Genomic DNA, 6,573 nt, shown 5'->3' with positions numbered 1-6,573 from the left:
GCGGAAAGTGATCTCGGAGTCATAGTGGACTCCAAGATGAACATGAGTCATCAGTGTGACAAAATCATCAGCAAAGCATAATCAGTAGATGCATGACAAAGAGAACCAAGGAGGTGATACTTCTCCCCTATGCAGGTTGGACAGACCACAGTTGGAGTACTGCATCCAGTTTTGGGTGCTGTACTTCAAGAAGGATGTTGATGGACTAAAGAGGGTCCAGAGGAGGGCCACTGGTATGATTAGTTGCTTACAGGACAAACCCTATGAGGAGACACTGGGGGCCCTGGACCTCTTCAGCCTCCGCAACAGAAGGCTGGGAGGTGATCTTGTGGCTGCCTACAAATTCAATAGGGGAACTCAGCAAGGGATCAGAGATGCTCTGCTCACCAGGGCGCCTCTTGGGGTAACAAGGAACAATGGTCACAAACTGACAGAGAGCAGATTTAGGCTAGATATCAGGAAAAATTTCTTCATGGTAAAGGTGGCCAAAATTTGGAATGGCCTTCCAAGGGAGGTGGTGCTTTCCCCTACCTTGGGTGTCTTTAAGAGAAGGCTGGATAGGTATCTGGCTGGGGCCATCTGACCCTAGCACTCTTTCCTGCCTAGGCAGGGGATTGGACTCAATGATCTGTTGAGGCCCCTTCTGACCCTAGCATCTATAAAATCTATGAAAGTCCCTTTAAGCTTCTGCATTCCCCCTTTCTATTTACCAAAAATGCTGGTCTTAAGGGACTGCACCTGTGGCCTGGAGATCTTGCAGCGGCATTTCTGGCTCGGACTCATCAGGGAGGATGAGCATAGCAGGGTCAACCTCCAGCTCCCTGCTACACTCCCCCAGCCAAGTTACCATGGTCCCTGGGCACCTGTGTACATAGAACCCCTGATTTGAGGCCAGGTGATATACAGCCCATTGGCATAGTGTATGTTATTTCTAAAATGTTGCAAACTCTCACAAAGGGAGTCTCTGTCTTTGTTCGGCAGGTCCAGCAGCTGTATGCCGGGGACACCTGTAAGGACACTGCCACTGTTGGCTGGCACTCTCCACATACGCCGCATTCACCAGCAGGACACACAGGACTGCACCCTGCTGCTAGACTGGCTGGTCACAGAGGTGGAGGAGCAGCTAGCAGACTTATGAGCCTGGCAATTCCAGGACCTGGAGCGGGAGAGGGCCCAGGAAGACCATGCTCCTCACCCTCAAGGAGAGACACATTCCCCTCCTCGTCCGACTGCTTGAGGCCCAGGAGTAGCATGCTGCCATGGTGGTCCGGGCAGTGGAGGCAACTGAGGGGGACTGCCTGGTGCTAGACATCATCCTGGTCCTGATGGCCAGCTTCGTGCTGCCTGGTGCCCAGCCCTGGAACCCACCTGGCTCCTGTCAGCCATCAAAAGCCCAGCACCAGACCCCCAGTGGCCTTGGCATAAAGTCCAGCACTGCCTGAAGCAGCAATGGCCCCCTGCTCCTGGCCTCCCACCTAGGCTGCTGCCTACTGCTTGCCTAGCTGCTATGTGGCTCCTGAATGGAAGCTGCCTGTAGATGTACCAGCTCAACACATGGGCTCTGCTGGCCCTAGACCCATGGTGAAAGAGGGGGAGCAGGCTGGACAGCATCTGCCCTTGCCTCTGGGCAAGCCCCCAACCTGCTGACCACCCTGAAGCAGCTGCACCCATGGTAGTGCCACCAGAGGCACTGGGCACCTCTCCCTAGGATCTGTCTCATAGGTGCTTCCACTCCACTATTACCTCCCAGCAGTTGACAACAAACATTGAACTTGTATGGGAAGCAGGTCCTTTATTGTTGGTGCACATTGGGGTTAGGGAGGGGGATCTGTTACTGTGTGGTAGAGAGAAATAAAGTTTGTTGTTAACTGCCTGTAGTGTGTGTGGTCTTGGGGTTATCCTGTGGGCCTAGGGTTCATGGGGGGGGGGAGGGAGGAGCAGGATGTTGTTCACAAGCCCCTCGTGATCATAGTGCCCTGGCCACTATTGCTGGGGGGGAGGGGTGGGGTGAACAGGGAGTATCCATGGTGCGTTGGCCACAAGCTTCCAGGACAGCACCCCCTTCCAGCCTAAGCCTGTGGCTAGAGCCTGCAGCTCCTCCTGGCTGCTGTAGGTGGCACAGCAGGGCAGGAGCAGCCCTGGATCTGACTGTTGCTGTTGGGCACAAATTTGCACCTGATGGGGTGCACATATAGATGTGTCCTATACTTAGAATTAGTTTGGCAGAACCCACTACCCATTGAGAGCCGTAGTAAAGTAAGTGGCCATGTGTTTATGTGGGGAACTCAAGGCAGGTTCAGAGTCCAGGGCAGAACCAGCAACGTGAGAATCAATCAATCAAGGTAAGAGTAGAACCCCCTGGGAGGAGAAATAACTTTCTATTCTGAGATCCAGAACATAAGGAGGGTTGTAATAAGAAATAAGGGGGAAGATATGATTATTCTGGTAATTGTGTGAGTATGTTATAAATATCATGTTGGTACACTGTATGCCAAGTTTGGGCACAGCAGATCTACGTTATTAAGAAGAAATATGTAAATCTGTGAGAAGCCACAATGGAAATAGCATTAAATGGGACAACTTGCAATTTCATAAGAAAATGATAGGTGATGGAGTAATACAAGTGTTAGGTCTTCAAAAGCAGCTTTGAGTGACAATAGAAGGAATTGTAACATAACTGTAATACGGCATTAAATCCTGAGCAAGTGACTGATTCATTGTTTTGCCTTACACCCTTGGGGCTGCTGCTGTTTTTTAATACAGCTCCACAGGTAGGCGTCATGGAGCAGGGTCCTAGGGTGGCCGTGATCTCCAAGGTGCCCCCTACCATGCCAAGTTCACTTCAAGCACCCTCAAATCTCACCCACCATGTCTTGATCTTAAATATTAAAGGGAAGCTGCCTTTCATTATCTTGGACACAGTTTTCTCCTGCTGTCACTCATTTTGTTCTTATAATGGGCTTCCCATGCACCCCAGCCTTATGGGCAATGCATGGTTCTAACCACCCCATACCATGCCCCAAGACTCACTGATGTATCGGATGTTGTTTGCTCTGGGGCTTCTCTTGCTGCCTCCTTTGCTCTGGGGCTTCTGCAGCCTTGGGGATCAGGTGGCCATAGCTGTACCTGGCCCCTCTTTTCCTCCTCAGGGTCTCAAACCCCCACAGAGCTCAGGTAGCCTCAGCATTACCTGGCCTCTAATTCTCCAGTCCCCTTCTCCAGGCTAGGGTCAGTGCACCCCAAATGCTGCACCCTCTCTAGCACCAGGGTCCCCACACTACCATGGAGCCCCTACAAGGCCTCCTCCAACACCTAATAGCCTCACCCAAACCACCAGCCATAAACAGTAAATAGAAAGCTCAAGCCCCTAGGCTGCAACATAAAAATCAAGCCACTTGGCTATAACATTAATCCCACCACATCAGGGGTGCTCTATCCTTCACCTACTCTCAAAGTGGTACCCACAGTCTAGCCTCTCCTCTTTGTTCAGCCCAGCAAAGCTCCTTCCTCTATGACTGCTCACAGGAAACCACCTGCCTAGCCTCACCCTGGGTTTAAATGGAAGCCAGGCCCTGCCCCTTCCGGTCAGCTGGTTCCCAGCGGTTGCCCTAGCAACCTGCACCTGTCCTTCCTCATTACTTCTTTGGCTGTCCTGGTAACCAGCAGCTGAGCTTCTCACTCACTGCCAGGGCTCTCTCCCTAGCTGTTTCCACTCTAAGGAGCAGGACACCTACATGTTCTGAGACACACCTCCCCCCTTTATAGGAGCAGAGAACCTAGGTGCTCTGCGACAGTAAGCAGAGATGGTAATTATTAGCGACAGAAATGATAATTGTCAGTCTCTAAGGACGCATCTACACATGCATCAATGTACTTTAGTTAATACGCATTAAATCTAGTACCTCCGGGCTCCTACACACACACGTAGAGCCTGGTCCAACACACTGGAAATCCAGCTTGTCAGACTCTATTAAATAGAGCCCGCTAGAACATGAAAATTGACGCACTCCATTCCAGCAGCCTTGTGCATCATGTGCATCAGCATTGCTGTGCATCTCTGCGCTGAAGGAGTGGCAGTGGGGTGCTTTGAAATAAAACATGTTCAATGAGCTTTAGTTCAAAGTGCCCCATTGCCAGTTTTTTCAGTGTGGGGACACGCAGAGATGCTAATACATGTGACGCACAGGTGCTTTTAATTAGAACGGTTTGCTAATTAAAAGCACCCAGCGCTGAGTCCCACCCAGCACATATAAAAGTACCTCCCAAAGTGAGGTAGTTGGAAAATGTGCATTAGCCTGTCTTATAGTGCATTAATTAAAAAGCAAGATTTAAGTGACACTTAATGCACATGAGCCTGTTTTAATACACATTAAGACTTTAAGTGTTTGTAGGGCACAACAGCCACAAACCCAGGGTTGGGAGAAGAGTTATATTGTCATCATCATCATATTAATAATATCATTATGTTATGGGTTGGGGTCCCCAGGGGTGGCCATGATACCCCTGGTGGCTTCGCAACTGTGCCAGCTCCAGTGCCCTCATCTTGCCTGCCATATCTTGATGGTAAAATAATAAATTGGGAGGCTGTCCACAGGCCTTCGCCTGGCCCCAGCCCACTGAACGTCACAAAAACTCACTGGTCCTTGGGCTCCAAACTTCTCCTACATCAACATTTTTTGTATGAGGACCCATTTGTAAATTTCAACAGTGAGTCCCAACCCAGTGCCTTCACTCCCAACCCACTGGCTGCTGGGCCTCAGCTCCCCACCCCAACCAAGTGTGTGTGTTGGGGGGATGAGGGGGCCCCCGAGCAGCCCCTTGCAGGCTAGAACTCTGCCAGCTGACAAGGGAAAACCCATGGTTTCCCACATTTTTCTCCTTTAAACAAGAACCCATTTTTAAAGTTTCTTCGCAACCCTATCATATATTCTTGTGACCCACTTTTGGGTTGCAAACCATGGTTTGAGAAATGCTACCTTACACCATGCCCCATGCCTCATGGGTGTTACACAAATGTTTTTTCCTTTACTGGGGCCTTGGCCTACTTAGCCTCTGCCCCTTTAATTTGGCTAGGCCTTCTAGCCTAGGCCCACTGTGTCAGATCTGGGTCTGAGGCACTAGCTCTAATTGGTTTCTTCCAGTCACTGGGCCCTATGTGGCTGCAGCCCTTGTCTGGTTGCACTTTTCTGGGCACTAATGAGGCCTCCATACCTTCCCTTACACCCCCATATCCCAGTTTTCTCTGATTTAAAAAAATACCCAATTTTCAATTAAAAAAAAAAGTATCCCCAAATCCACATTTTTCTGTGATTTAAATGAAACACCACACTATATTCTAATCTTATAAATGCCTAAGTCTGTCTGTCTGTCTATAATGCTTTATTTATGCTCTGATTGGCTGTCTCAGCAGCCGATCAGAGTGCCCTACGCAGACAGGGACAGACAGTGTAGAGCCGCCATGACTGTGAGGATGGCAGGGCCAGCTCCCTAGGCCTTGCCCTCATCCCCCACTCCTTGGAGGCAGGGGCTGAGGCCACCCCCTCCAACAACCGCTGCCAGAGAAAGGAGGCACTGGGGAACAGGGGAGGGAGGGGAACAGGAAAGGTAAGGGGGGTTATGGCCCAAAGCAGTCGGGGGGAGGGAGGGGAAATGGCCCCGGCTCTGGCCCCGGCCTGAGGTGGGGGTGGGGAAGGGATGCAGGCCTCTGTCCTCACCCACTCCCCACCCTCCCCATCATTCTTGACGGGCAATTGCCTAGTATATCTGTATTAGCAATTCCCAACCTTGGGTCATGACCCAAATGAAGGCACAGGGGCAATGCCGGTGGAGCTGCACACAGAGGACGAGCCGCACTGCATGCCGTGAGCTCCCCTGCCCTAGGGCCACTGCCGCACTCTGCTCCCAACAGCGGGTCATGGAAAAAAAAGTTTGGGAACCACTGATCTATGTATTAGTGTCGTTTCATTTAAATCGCAGAAAAATGTGGATTTGGGGGTTTTTTTAACCCAAAATTAGGAATTTTTTTAAATCAGAGAAAACCAGGATCCTTGCATGCTCAGTGCCCTGCCTCTTTTCCGTCAGCTGCCAACTTGCAGCTGCCCATTAGCCTGTTGCTCAGGCAACCCGCAGCTCTGCCTGGCTTGCAGGGCCCAGGCATAGGTTGCCTCTGCCCTAAGTGCCCTGCTACACATCATTATGAACGATCATTGTAATAACAACAATTAGCATTATTATTGCTATTAATAACAATTGCACTCATCATTCTCATCAGTAATTGCTGTATTAGAATAATAATGATTACTGATAACCAATATTGTTGCTATTAATAGCAGGAATAGTAATACTGCTACTAATGGCGATACTTATTATTAGTAAGAATTATTATAATAATACAAGCTCTCTCTCAACTCCGGATTCATGGCTGTTAATAATAACAATAATTATTATAATTATAACAATAGTAATAATTACTATTATAATTGTTATTGTTCGGGTCATTGGCCGCGGCACGGTTGGCTGCGAGGCAGGCTGGCGGCGCGCGGGGGCGCTGCAGCGGGCGGGTGGCGAGCGGCG

The sequence above is a fragment of the Crocodylus porosus genome, unplaced genomic scaffold, assembly GCF_001723895.1.
Source record: "Crocodylus porosus isolate Cpor-Errol unplaced genomic scaffold, CroPor_comp1, whole genome shotgun sequence".
Lineage (NCBI taxonomy): Eukaryota > Metazoa > Chordata > Crocodylia > Crocodylidae > Crocodylus > Crocodylus porosus.
This window is presented reverse-complemented; position numbering follows the sequence as displayed.